The sequence below is a fragment of the Heterodontus francisci genome, chromosome 16 (genome assembly GCF_036365525.1).
Source record: "Heterodontus francisci isolate sHetFra1 chromosome 16, sHetFra1.hap1, whole genome shotgun sequence".
Taxonomy (NCBI): Eukaryota; Metazoa; Chordata; class Chondrichthyes; order Heterodontiformes; family Heterodontidae; genus Heterodontus; species Heterodontus francisci.
Genome location: NC_090386.1, coordinates 66,843,147 through 66,856,281, shown reverse-complemented (window position 1 = coordinate 66,856,281; position 13,135 = coordinate 66,843,147). Strand labels below are relative to the sequence as shown.

Below are 13,135 nucleotides of genomic sequence, written 5' to 3'. Positions count from 1 at the left end.
CTTGCAGTGTACAGTGATCCCACACTGCTCAGCCATTTTTCTCAGCTCCTCCATAGACAGTGCTTTTAACTTATCCCAGGTTACTTCACCCTGGCTTGGGGAGCTACTGGCTTCAGTTGTAGAGATGTTAGTACTCAAACACATACAACCACAAGAAAACCTGTATTGAAATCTTGCTTTTATTTTTGATTGGGAACATTTTGGCTTCCCACTTCCAATTTCTCTCATTTGTCTGTGGGTAAAATCCAGGATGGAAGCTCCCAAATTTCTGTTATGACCCCGTGTGAAAGGTGTCTAGGGGTCCCTCTCAGCCTTCACCCGATCTTACCCTAACAGGGTTAATTTTAAACACACTGTTTTTAGCTCCCCCTTGGTGAATCCTTGTTCACCGCCTTTCAATTATAAGGCAAAGAAACCAGCACAAACAGGTTTTCTTAGGTTTAAAGAAGAAAAGTTGAAATTTATTAAACTTGAACTTAAACTCAAATTTGGTCGAAGCCTACAGATACACGACGCGCCCACACTAGCATGCACACGCAATACACACATGCAAATAGAGACAGAAAAGAGCAGAAGAAAAAATAAAGTGGAAAGGTTTGAGGCAATATCTGAAGAGGTTTTGTTATGATTCTTCGAGCTACAGTAGAGTCCTTGATTGCATGTAGATCTTGCTTTTTGTTGGGGCCCAGTATTCTTGTTAAACCTTGTTTGCTGGAGGAGACTTTTCTCTCTTGGCATGCATGTGTGTTCAGTGGATCCAGAGGCTTGTGAGAAAGAGATGGGAGCAGACAGGAGAAATCTTTTCAGTCCAGGAGCTGTTACAACTAGTCAAAGCCCCCAATCAAAATATATGATTCTGATTGTGGTGGGATAAACGCACTGTTAATTCAATCCCGTCCCTCCACAGATCGCCTAACATATCATTTTAAACTTTCCAAATTAAAGAAAGACCCAACCAAATTGTACCATCTATTAACCCCGAATGAGGCTAACCAAACCAGGAGTCTTTAAATCAACAAATTAACTGTTTAGTTAGAAAAACTAAATTCTTAAACACTACTAAGATATAAACAACATTTAAAATAGAAAAAATTAGAGTCCTTGCAGATTTATGCTCCTGCCAGATGTGAAACAGTCCAAGGTTGCTTGAAGTCCTCACAAACGTCTGATGGGGAAAAAAAGTTTCTTCAACAGTAGAACAGTCCGCCGTCTAATTTAGAAGTTGAAATTGATGCTTTCCTTCTCCAGCGATGAATTTCAACGATTAACAACTTGCAAACACTTTTTAATGAATTAATTTGGCTTTAGAATTTTTGAGGGATAAAAGATTGTCACAGTCGAACTTCCATTCCTTTAGCTTAAATTATCAGAGATCTCTGTTTTGGGTTGACGTTTTAGAATTTTGAGGGAGAATAATAAGTAAAGACTAAATTATCTTTCTTCAGTGTAAATGGTCTGAGAGTGCTCCTTTCAGGTGCTAACACACAGCAATCTGTCTGTTTCTCTGAGTTAGAACAGTCTGTTTCCACTATAAGCCAGTTCAAAATTAAATTGTAACAATGTATCTCTCAATCCCTGGTCCTGAAAGGTTGTATCCTGTGCAACGAGAATGCACTCTTTGACTCACAGTCTCTGAATGGCTGTATCTTGGGGCAATGAGAATGCACTCTTTGACTCCGTTTTTGGAGCTTGCTGCCTTAAAGCAGCCTTAAAGGCACACCACATTCTTCCCGATTAAAAAAAACTACAGGATCATAACAGAGCAAACAGTCGTTCTGGGTTCAAACTCTTTGTGGCTAGTTCAAAAGATCCTGGAACAGCCAGTTAGTCATATGACCAACTGGTCTACCCAGTCCTGGATTGTATCACCTTAGCAGTCTCTGGAATGCTCCACTTACACACAATACCTGGTGATCAAGGTCCATTGTGGGTTGAATGTGTCAGGGAATGGTCCTTTGTCCTTCCAAGCACTGTCTGTTAATATACAAATGTTTTTTTCCAGCCATGGCTGATCTGTTTAACAAATCTTTCCTCACTTCAGCAACAATTTAAAATCAATGTTTATGACAAAATTAATGTGCCTCATTCTTGGCAGCTGGGGCCTAGTATGACAACAGTATTTTATGTTTTGGAACATATTGAAGCTTCAGTCCTTCAATGTGCGAACATTGTAGAAATATCAAGTATCTAGCTATTCAGTCTCACATTTCTTATGTAAATCCCTGAGGCTGGATTATAATCTTGTAATTTTTCCTTGACGATTTATTTTAACTTATTTGTTACTAGGTTATCTAACTTGTTCCTCTGTATGCTGTTGTTACTCAGGTGACTATCTTTTTTTAATGGGTTATGCTAATATACACAGCAATATGATGGGAGTGCATCAAATATTTGTACATGAACTTTGCAGATTGGAAATTTTGTTTTATCATTCTAACATTCTGATACTTTTACCAATGTTAGCCATATTTTCTTGCTTCTTCACCCTTTATCCATTCTTCAGTTATTTTCTGCATGATTTTTTTTCATTTTCTTTGTTGCTTTCTGTCAAATTCTCTTTCCTATTACTGATTCTTCATTCATTTTCTCTGATCCATTTCTGCTTTGCATTTGCTTTTATCTCCCCTATAATTCCCCCTTTTCTTCCTCTTATATTTGATCCGGTTCATGCCATTCTTTACTCTCTCCATTTATTGATGTTGTATTCCGTTTTATTAATTCAAATCTTTTTGATGCTTCACATTATTATTTCTGTTCCTTTACTCATTGTTATTCATTCTTTAATGTCCTTTGGCCATGACTGTCTTGTTTTTTCAGATTCTCTCAATCCATTAATCCATCAAAAAAATGTCTAGATCTGTCCAAAATGTTTTATAGCACCAGCGGATTCAATAGGGTTATTAAAATAAATGGTGTGAATGGAGATTCAAGAGCAGCATAATAAGTGTTTAAGGAAGGCAGCAGAGACCTGGAGAATGATTGCAGCTGCACAGCAGACAATAATTTTGTTTTGGTTTCAGATTAAATACCAGTTGGGTTTTTGCATGAGATCACAACCTAATCTAATCACCAAATTTTTCCTTCAATTTGAAGCCCTTGTGCAACTGAAAGCAACGTGGGGGTGATTTTAACACTACCCTGGTTCAGCAGAAACCAGGCAGGTTGACAGTTAAAAGCACCACAGTTCATTACTGGCCCTGACTTGTTTGGATTCTAACTGGCTCAACCGAAAGGATGGTAAGGACATTCATCAAAAGCCGGTGGGGGTGGTGTTCCATTTTTGCATATGCGTGTTTGGTCCTGATGATGTCATTGGGACTTGACTGCAATTTTAACTTGCCGGCATGATTTCCTGCCAGACCAACCTAGCAAGGAAAGTGATCACTTAACTTAAAAGTAAGTTATTTTATTTTTTCTTTACTTACCATTAATGCTCCCCTGGGTCTCAGAAGGAATACTTGGGTTTCCCCTGCCACAGATTCACTCCCCATCCTCTTCCCGATTGCATATCCCTGCAAGACGACCTTGACAACTGATCCTAGCATTTAACCGGTTTCAGCAGGGAGCCTCCAGATGGTGCAATTTTCCGCCATTTCCCTCACATCTGGAGCAGTGGGTGAGTTTCCAAATCACATCATTGCCCATCTATCCCAATCTGGCCTGGAATGAATATTATGGTCCATGGTTTTCAAATTTGTTGCTCACTTTCACAGCCTCATTCTCCTGAACTCTTGGACATGATGCAGCCTTGTTGCTGAAATTGAGAACAATTTTGTGTCCTAGTAAAAATCAATCTCTTACTGTTGATAGTTTTGATCCTGATTAGGACAAGTACCTTCCCAAGTCTTAATCCTGTAAATGCTCCACATCTAAGTTACATAACGGTAAGTGGAAGAGGTTCACCTTATGATATTGAAATATGTGTCTGAGGTATGTATGATACTTTTGTGAGGTGGTTAAGGTCCAATGTTATATACAGGAGCTCTTGAATTGGGAGGAAATTTAAACATCCCATTTAATATATATAAAGCTTTTATGCCTTTTGCCTTCCAGTGAATACTGAATAACTTGAGGAACATCCTCAGTTCTCCTACTTTATGAGAGGGCTTTTGCTTCTGGTTCAGAACTTAAACCCATATATAACCGTGGCTACCATAGCATCCTAGGATATCACAATTCTTTTTGTTGTTGCTCTGAGTTATCCAGGTCCATATGCGTCAGCCGAAAGTTTCCACAACATTGCGCTGGTTTTTCTAGTGCAATTTGCCTGAAATCAGACAATTTAGCATAAAAGATTGTGGAATTTTAAGCGCAAATTGCATCGAGCCTAAATCGAGTTTCTGTGATCTTTAACGTTGGTTTAGAAACATCACACAGGAAGCTGCCCTCGTGCACAAAACTGGCCATGCCCCCCAGATCGAAATAATGAGCTTGGCAAGTTTGTAGCCGCTCGAGGAGTGTACACAATAAAACTACTAAGTGATTTTTTTAAGTCTTGTTCAGTTACTTAAAATTAGACTACTAACATATGAACAGACGAATTAGGAGCAGGAGTAGGCCACTTGACCCTTTGAGCCTGCTCCACCATTCAATTAGTTCATGGCTGAACTGATTACTCCACATTTCCATCTACCCCCGATTACCTTCCACCCCCTTGCTTATCAAGAATCTATCTACCTCTGCCTTAAAAATATTCAAAGACTCTGCTTCCACTGCCTTTAGAGGAAGAGAATTCCAAAGACTCACGACCCTCAGAGAAAAAATTTCTCCTCATCTCTGTCTTAAATGGGCCACCCCTTATTTTTAAACAGTGACCCCTAGTTCGAGATTCTCCCACAAGGGGAAACATCCTTTCCACATCCATCCTTTCAAGATCCCTCAGGATCTTATATGTTTCAATTAAGTTGTCACTTACTCTTCTAAATTCCAGCGGATACAAGCCTAGTTTGTCCAATCTTTCCTCGTAAGACAGCCCACCCATTCCAGGTATTAGTCTAGTAAACCTTCTCTGCAATGCCTCCAACGCACCTACATCCTTCCTCAAATAAGGAGACCAGTACTCTACACAGCACTCCAGATGTGGTCCCACCAATGCCCTGCATAGCTGAAGCTTAACCTCTTTGTGCTCAACTCCCCTTGCGATAAACGATAACACTCTATTAACTTTCCTAATTAGGTGCTGTACCTGTATACTAACCTTTTTCGATTCATGCACTAGGACAGCCAGATCCCTCTTCATCTCAGAGCCTTGCAATCTCTCACCATTCAGATAATATGCTTTTTTATTTCTTCCTGCTAAAGTGGACAATTTCCCACTTTCCCACATTATACTCCACTTGCCAGATCTTTTCCTACTCAGTTAACCTATTGATATCCCCTTGTAGCCGCTTATGTCCTCCTCACAAGTTACTCTCCTACCTATTTTTGTGTCATCAGGTGGTGGTCTAGACGCTTTTAATAAAAATGTTTTTTGGGGATAAACACGTTTTCAGTGATAGTAATTAAACAGCAACAGGTTACCATTCTTAAATAAGTGAAGGAATATTTTATAATGCAAAGAAAAAATCTATTATGCTGCCTGATTGCACTAGTTTATGGAAGATTTTAGTTTTGTAATTATATAAATGAGTTTGGGTGGAAACTTGAACCATAACTTCACTTTGGAAAACAAATGCAATTTGCACCCGAATGCCTCCAGAGTGGAAACTCTACCCATGTTTTATTATCAGGACTGGCTTGATTCATGTTGCATGAGGCCAAGGCCTTCTTTTACCCTGATCCTAAATTCCTACAGAAAGTAGAAGTGGAATTCTATATAGCTCGGGATATTACAGTTTATTCATTCTTTCCAACACCTCACCAGTGTGGAGAAACAGTCCCATTACCTTGGAAAGGATGAGGGGGGAAAGATCTTATCCTGCTACATTAAAATGATGGGAGGCTCACTTGTTTTTGTCTCATTTTAGAATAGCTTTTGTTTTCCCGTCTTCAGACAACATTTAATAGAGTTGCAGGCCGGAATTTTCCGCCACTCCAGTGAGCTGGATGGTGACGGGGAGTGGCGTAAAATTGAATGGGAGACTCCGGGAGGCCTTCCCGACCCACTCCTGCCTCCGCCCCACTTTACGTGGGACGTTGGGGGGAGGGTCGAGAAATGGGCTGCCTGCCCCAGGCCAATCAAGGCCCTTAAGCAGCCACTTAAGGGCCTTCGCCTGCCTCCACAGGGATTTTACCCGTGGTACCGGGCATCCAGGAGACATGAAAGGCCGCCCAGTGAAACCAGGCGGCCTCTCAGCGCACCGGGGGGGGGGGGGGAGGGCCCACACAAATGGGCACAGGGTCCCCGATTGAGGGCCGCCCCCACTTCCCCAATCAGCATTAGGACCCAAGACGCTCCCCCTTCTCTAACAACCATCTTTGCCTCGCCGGGGCATGACCGATTAGGTTGGCAAAGCAACCCTAACTTACTTGGACTCCTGGCTCCATGTTCTCAGCTGGGCTGCAGTCCCAGCAGTGGCCACCACTCTTGGTGGCGCTGCTGGGACGAAGAGCTGCCGGCCCGATGATTGGCTGGCAGCTCAATGAGGTGGGACTTCCTCCCTCAAGCGGGTGGAAGTCCCGCCTCGGAACAATTAAAGCCTGGGGACCGGTAAAATGTGAGTCGGATCCCCAGGCTGGGCAGTAGCGGGTTCACCACCGACTTTTACGTCGGTGGCCAGCTCTCGTCCGCTGGACGTAAAATCCAACCCACTGGGCTGGATCTCGTTCTCCTGCCACTGAGAGCGGTGGCGGGTGCAGAAAATGGTGGCCTCCACACACGGGCCCTGCGCCGCTACGATTCTGCACCCGGCGGGCACTTTGCCAACGCACGGTGGCCGTTTCCCTCCCTTACCCCCACCATCACATGGCGGGGGCGGCCTCAGTGACGCGATTCACAGTGTCACCTGTTGAAAGAACAGGTGCTGGTGCCATTTTTAAAAGGCTGCCAGCCCTGCAAACAGCACAACATAACATAAAGTTGACCCCTCCCCCCCTCCCCCCCCCCATAAAGTACATAGTGCAGAGTTGACCCTTCCCCCCCATACAGTACATAGTGCAGAGTTGACCCTTCCCCCCCCATACAGTACATAGTGCAGAGTTGACCCCTTCCTCACCTTGGTGGTGCCACCTTTCTCTGGACGGCAAAGCGAAGGTGCGTGAGTGCCGCACGTTGCGCTGAAGGTCATGAACTGAAGGTAAGATTGCTGTGGGTTACATTTAAATGAATGCAAAGATCTACTTAGCATATGCAAAGGAGGGTGCCATAGCAGATTGGTGGAGGGGCCACCACGGAGCTTCCCCGCCGCCTGGAAGATGGGGCCTAGCAATCTTGGCATCGGGTCCCATGATGGCCGCTGCCGCTCTGTTTCTTCACTCACCCCTGCCACGGAACCTGACAGGCTGGTAACAAAATCCACAAGTCACAAACCCTTGGAATAATTAAGAATTCTACAAGAAGAACCAGCACTATCTGAACCAACGTCATATTAGCGGTATTGCACAGGATTTACATCTTCACCAATTACTGTTGCCTTGATCTCTTTGCTGGGTAGAGAATACAATTTGGTGGAGTGTTGCTTAATTCTACTTGAAGTTCTAGCTAAAATGTCTTTTCCACTAATGATTAACATTTGAGGAGAGTTCCTTTTATAAGTGAAATGGGAATAGGAAGTTAGCCAAATTTCCTCATGGAATGGGGAACATATTTTTAATTGAAGAATAAAAGCAAACAACACCCTATTCCTGCTGAAGAGATGATGTGCACATTGGGTTCACAGTCCCATTGTTGGCACCTGTGAGAATTGTATTTTTCACAAGTGTTGTATGTGCAGGACAGAGAAGTGGATTGGTAAATGTATCGTTGATTGGTAACTTGTCAAAAAGGACTATACGCTGCTGCTTTTTCATTGTGTGAAACCTGTGCCAGCTTGGCTGTTCTTGATCATCAACGAAGACCCAGTTATCTTTTTTTGCAGATATTTTAGGTGAACCTTCTCTAGCTGGACTTTGTGAATCCAGCAAGTTTGCCATCAGGTTACGCATAACCAATCTATTGGGAACCAGTGGTGCAAGAATGGAGTTAAAAAAGCAGTTTGGTGTCCTTGATAGAGAGATCAAGACAGTAAATTTCTACATAGCTGTACCTTCAAAATTAATGAATGCTTGTAATTTAAAATTTAACCCTCCCACGAAGCAGCTAATTCACCTACATTTTCATCAAAAACATAGGGAGTTTCTTTTAAATATTAAATGTGTTCTGGAATTTATTTACTTTGTTAGACTTTTGGGTGATAATTAGCTGGAGTGCACTATTATTTTTAATTCTATTGCAGTGAATTATCATACAGATAAGAAGTAAAATTTATCACTCACATCCATGGGATAAACTGTGTACATTTTCCGTAAGTATTGGCCTGTGCTTCTTACTGTGGAGTATTGTTTGACTTCTGACTATTATGCTTCAATGATAAATAGGAGCAGCAATTCAAGTTTGACAGGAAAAACACCAAGTAATTTTCATAATAGCAGAAACATGTTTTTGGGCTTACTGCTGAAGCAAATAAGAAGTTCATTATATGTCTGGACTTCAACTTTCACATTCTGATTCAGTATTATCTATACTATGAAATTAAATTGCTGCTAAAATAAAAGTAAAATACTGCAGATGCTGGAAATCTGAAATGAAAACAGAAAGTGCTGGAAATACTCAGCAGGTCAGGCAACATCTGTGGAGAGAGAAACAGAGGTAATGTTTCAGGTCTATGACCTTTCATCTTATGGTTTCATGGGCGAAAGGTCACAGACCGGAAACATTAATTCTGCTCCTCTCTCCTTAGATGCTGCCAGACCTGTTGAGTATCTCCAGCACTTTCTCTTTTTATTTTAAATTAAATTGCCGGTTTGAAGGATTAAGGTAAGATTGGACTTCTTAGCACTGAAAGCCCTGAATTTCACCTCTACAAATAGGCCATGTCGCTATCAACACTTAATAAAAATGAACTAGCTGAGAATTATAAGATCCATAGATTATAATGTAAAAATATTTGAGTAATGTACTGATCAACAAAATTGGATCGAGGTTATTGTCATATGGGAGCAGGAGAGAAATAAGGTTAAATTTTTCCAAGTGCAGATTTAGGATAGCCCGCTGGCTATCCAGCTAATAGTCCTGGTGGGAGGCTTGGTTTATTTTGAAGACCAGGCCTCATAAGCATTTGACCACGGACTACTGGGCCAGGGCAGTGCACCAGCTCCAGGCCGTTGCAATATCGGGTCGTACAACCAGCCTCCAGACCTGAAGAAGGTAGGTCCTTGGCAGGGGGTTGGGGGGTGTGGGGGGGGGGGTGGGGTGCGTGGGTAGTAGCTGGTATGGTAGTGGCCCAGGTTGGTTTTATGGAGCTTAGAGGAGCTCACACACTCCACTTCTAACATGGCATATTTGTGTATTAAAATTGCTTTCTGCCTAATTCAGGTGGGGGATCCTGCAGCAGGCCAGGGAAGATGTGACAGACACAGCGATGACAGGAATGGGATGATAAGACACTCCCCACCATTTTCAGGCTGCTACTGCCTTATTTCTGCTGAGTGAAAGGCCTCAAAATCTTCCCCATAGTTTGTAATCTGAGGAGGAACCATTAGTTTGACCGGTGACTAATTGATGTGATGATACTGAAAAAATTAATTATATGAGCCAAAGATGAGGAATTTATATGTAGATGTGTAACACAATACAGAAATTGCAGCAGAGCAAATAAAGTAACAGTGCTGAACTGGAAAAATTCATCTCAGCTCCAATCTATGTATGTATCAAAGGAACACAGACTAAGATTCACAATAGTGCATATTGTATACAAAATTTCCTAAGCTTAATCAATGATATCCAGTTTAATAATTTGTCAGACTATGCACTGATTGCTTATTCTGCACATGTGTGTATTATCTTACTTCATTAAAGTACTATAATGATATGAGGTAATTTTATAGGTTCATACTACTGACAGAGAGTCTTGCTGCTGTCCTGCACCCTTCAGCTCCAAACCACTTTGTGCCATAACTTGCTGGAAGTGTGAGCTGATGGTGGCATGACGAGGGCAATAGGGCATCTGGGATCTAAGCAGTGGGATCAACAGTGTATCTCCTTAAACAATGAGATTTAAGGATTGAAGAGGAAAGCAAGAAAGGATGGAAAAGGAAATAGGATGAATTAGAGTCAAATTAGGTACTGAAGTAAAGGGGGAAAGAAAGATTGGAATATGAAGGAGGGAAAGGAAGATTAAGAGGAAAAAAAATTGATAACTTGACATTTTTAAAATCTCTAACAATAATTGACCACAAGTGGGAGTGAGATTGAACACTTCAAATTGTACCCATTCTGGGCCAGAGAGATTGATTGGCATTACGTTAACAATTGTCATACGGTTAAAAAAGTACTTGTGCTCTTAATTACCAGATCTAACTTTCTGTGGTGAGTTTAATGGGCAATTAATGTGAAAATCCAGCAAGTTCTTAAAAACAACGGGAGGCTAAGGGCGAGATGTGGTTTGTGCAAAGCAAACAATGGAGCAGCATAAAGCAACCAGCAAGTGCTGGAGATTCAGAACTCATGATGTATCTTTTAATCCCTTGAATTTGCTGGCTGATTTGCTCATTAATAACAGCATGTGTTGTTAACATGTTATTTTTCTCAGTAAGATCCGGTCCCGTTTCTCTAGAGTTTCGAACATAGTTATGACAGATGATCGGAAGAACTCACATGGAAATTACTGACATATGTCTCAGTGACATAAATGATTAGAATTGTTCCAGGTTTGGTCCCAGGGGTTGTGCTGTAGTAGATGATCTGAAATGGGCCACTGCAATTGGCCCCATTGGTCCTGTGTTAGGAAATTGGCCACAGCCTCCATTCATGATTGCAATACAGCAACATCTGAAACTGCATATTTATGGATGATGAAGGGGTCAGCTATGAGATACTCTGCAGTTGGATAGCCTGCTGACACTCGCTGTCGAGAGTCATACATGAATGTTGGGCATTTGGGTAAAGCACTAGACTGTGAACATCACCTATAGGTATTTTACATTCCAAAACAGTCATCAGTTTCAGAAGAGGAGGAGTAAAATTTGGAAAACAATATAAAAGACGTTGCATTAACAATTTCAGTCCTCACTTTTTTCTTGATACTGTCACCTCCATTTAAGTAGATATTTCTGCTAAATTAATATAAATAGAAACCCCAAACCATCTTTTATTCACAAACAATATATGAATTTTGTTAACTGAATAATTTACTTATTTACTACTATTTGGAATCATCTTTTGGCCAGAATACATATTTTATTACACTTACTTACATAGAAGACTAGCTTTGTTACTTCAACATTCTGCCAAGTTACAGCAAGTTAAAAATAATTATAGTATGAAGCACTTTATGGTTCAGATAATATTGAATTACAATTAAAAGCATGTAACTGAAAATTCTTATTGATATTTCATACTGAATAAGTGAATCCCTCTGCTAAATGTAGAAAACGAGTCCCTTGCTCAGTGTGAACTGACTGCAGCATCATTACTGAGGCAGTGAGTGTGCTTGTTAGAAAATGCTGTAGGAGGTTTATGCAACACAGCTGACAGCAGTAACATAGTTAATGATGCCAGCTTTTGATTGAAAGACCTGCCCTGTTCCCCGTGCGGTTTGTTGTTGCAGGAATGTACCAGTTATCACCATTCATTTTCAGACTTTTTTGTTAAGTTTATTATGTAAAACTAAAAATTTGCATAATAAGCATCTATATGGTCACTGCAATTAATTACAGGAACATGGAACATATTCAAACTCGGTAATCATATGGTCTTGAAATGGCTTTGAAGTTCTCCGAATGAATATTAATAATATTTTCAGCTGATTAATATGCTGAACTGTCATGCAGTTAGAAGTAGTTTATGTATGGGTTATTAATCCTTTTGGATATTTGCTGGTCCAAAGAATACATTTTACAGGCATTTGAAAGTCTCTAAATTAAATACTATTCATGTGATCTGGGCAACTGAACAAGAACATTTGTGAAATTAGAAAATAAATCTCAATCATTAAGAGAAATAAGGGAACATTTAGAACATACTGCCACAATAATTGGTTCGTAAGTTACTGTGCTTGCTTCATGCTTGTGGGTTTTAGTTTGGGCAAAGACGAATATAACACGTGTTGGAGTCACAACTTTTTCACTAGGTTGATCTCACCTTATGGAGTGAACCTACTGACATTCTATATGTGCTTAGGATGTTGGAGGCTACAAGGAAATAGATGGGGTATCTGCTGCTGTTCTGATAAAGGGGGATTATGCAGAGTAAGGGTAGAAGTAACTTTCGATATATTTTGTACTGATCATAACCAGAGAGTTGTTTTCCTTGGAGCAAAGGTGATTGAGTGGAGATTTGATAGAGGTGTATAAGGTTGATAGGTTTATTTAGAGATACAGCACTGAAACAGGCCCTTCGGCCCACCGAGTCTGTGCCGACCAACAACCACCCATTTATACTAACCCTACACTAACACCATATTCTGTACAACATTCCCACTATTCTCCTACCACCTACCTACACTAGGGGCAATTTACAATGGCCAATTTACCTATCAACCTTGCAAGTCTTTTGGAGGTGGGAGGAAACCGGAGCACCCGGAGGAAACCCACGCAGACACAGGGAGAACTTGCAAACTCCACACAGGCAGTACCCAGAATCGAACCCGGGTCGCTGGAGCTGTGAGGCTGCGGTGCTAACCACTGCGCCACTGTGCCGCCTTTAGATAAGGTAGAAAAAGAAAAGCTGTTCCCATTAGCTGATGGTACAAGGTCTAGAGATACAGATTTAAGGTTTTGGGCAAGAGATGCAGAGGGGATGTGAGGAAGAACTTTATTCTGCAGCAAGCAGTAATGACCTGGAATTCGCTCCCTCTACGTGGTGGAAGCAGAGATGATGAATGATTTCCAAAGTAAATTGGGCACTTGAGGAAAATAAACTTGCAAGGCTACAGGTATAGAGTGGGGAAATGGGACTGACTGGATTGCTTTACAGACAGCTGGCATGGTCTCAATAGGT

General features: G+C 41.3%; 1 protein-coding gene across 6 annotated transcripts in view; it reads left to right on the top strand.

The window, feature by feature from the left end:
* The window catches only part of LOC137378165 (sodium/potassium-transporting ATPase subunit beta-1-interacting protein 3-like), a 253,365-nt gene that overhangs the window by 170,100 nt on the left and 70,130 nt on the right, over nt 1–13,135 (top strand). The window lies entirely within an intron of this gene.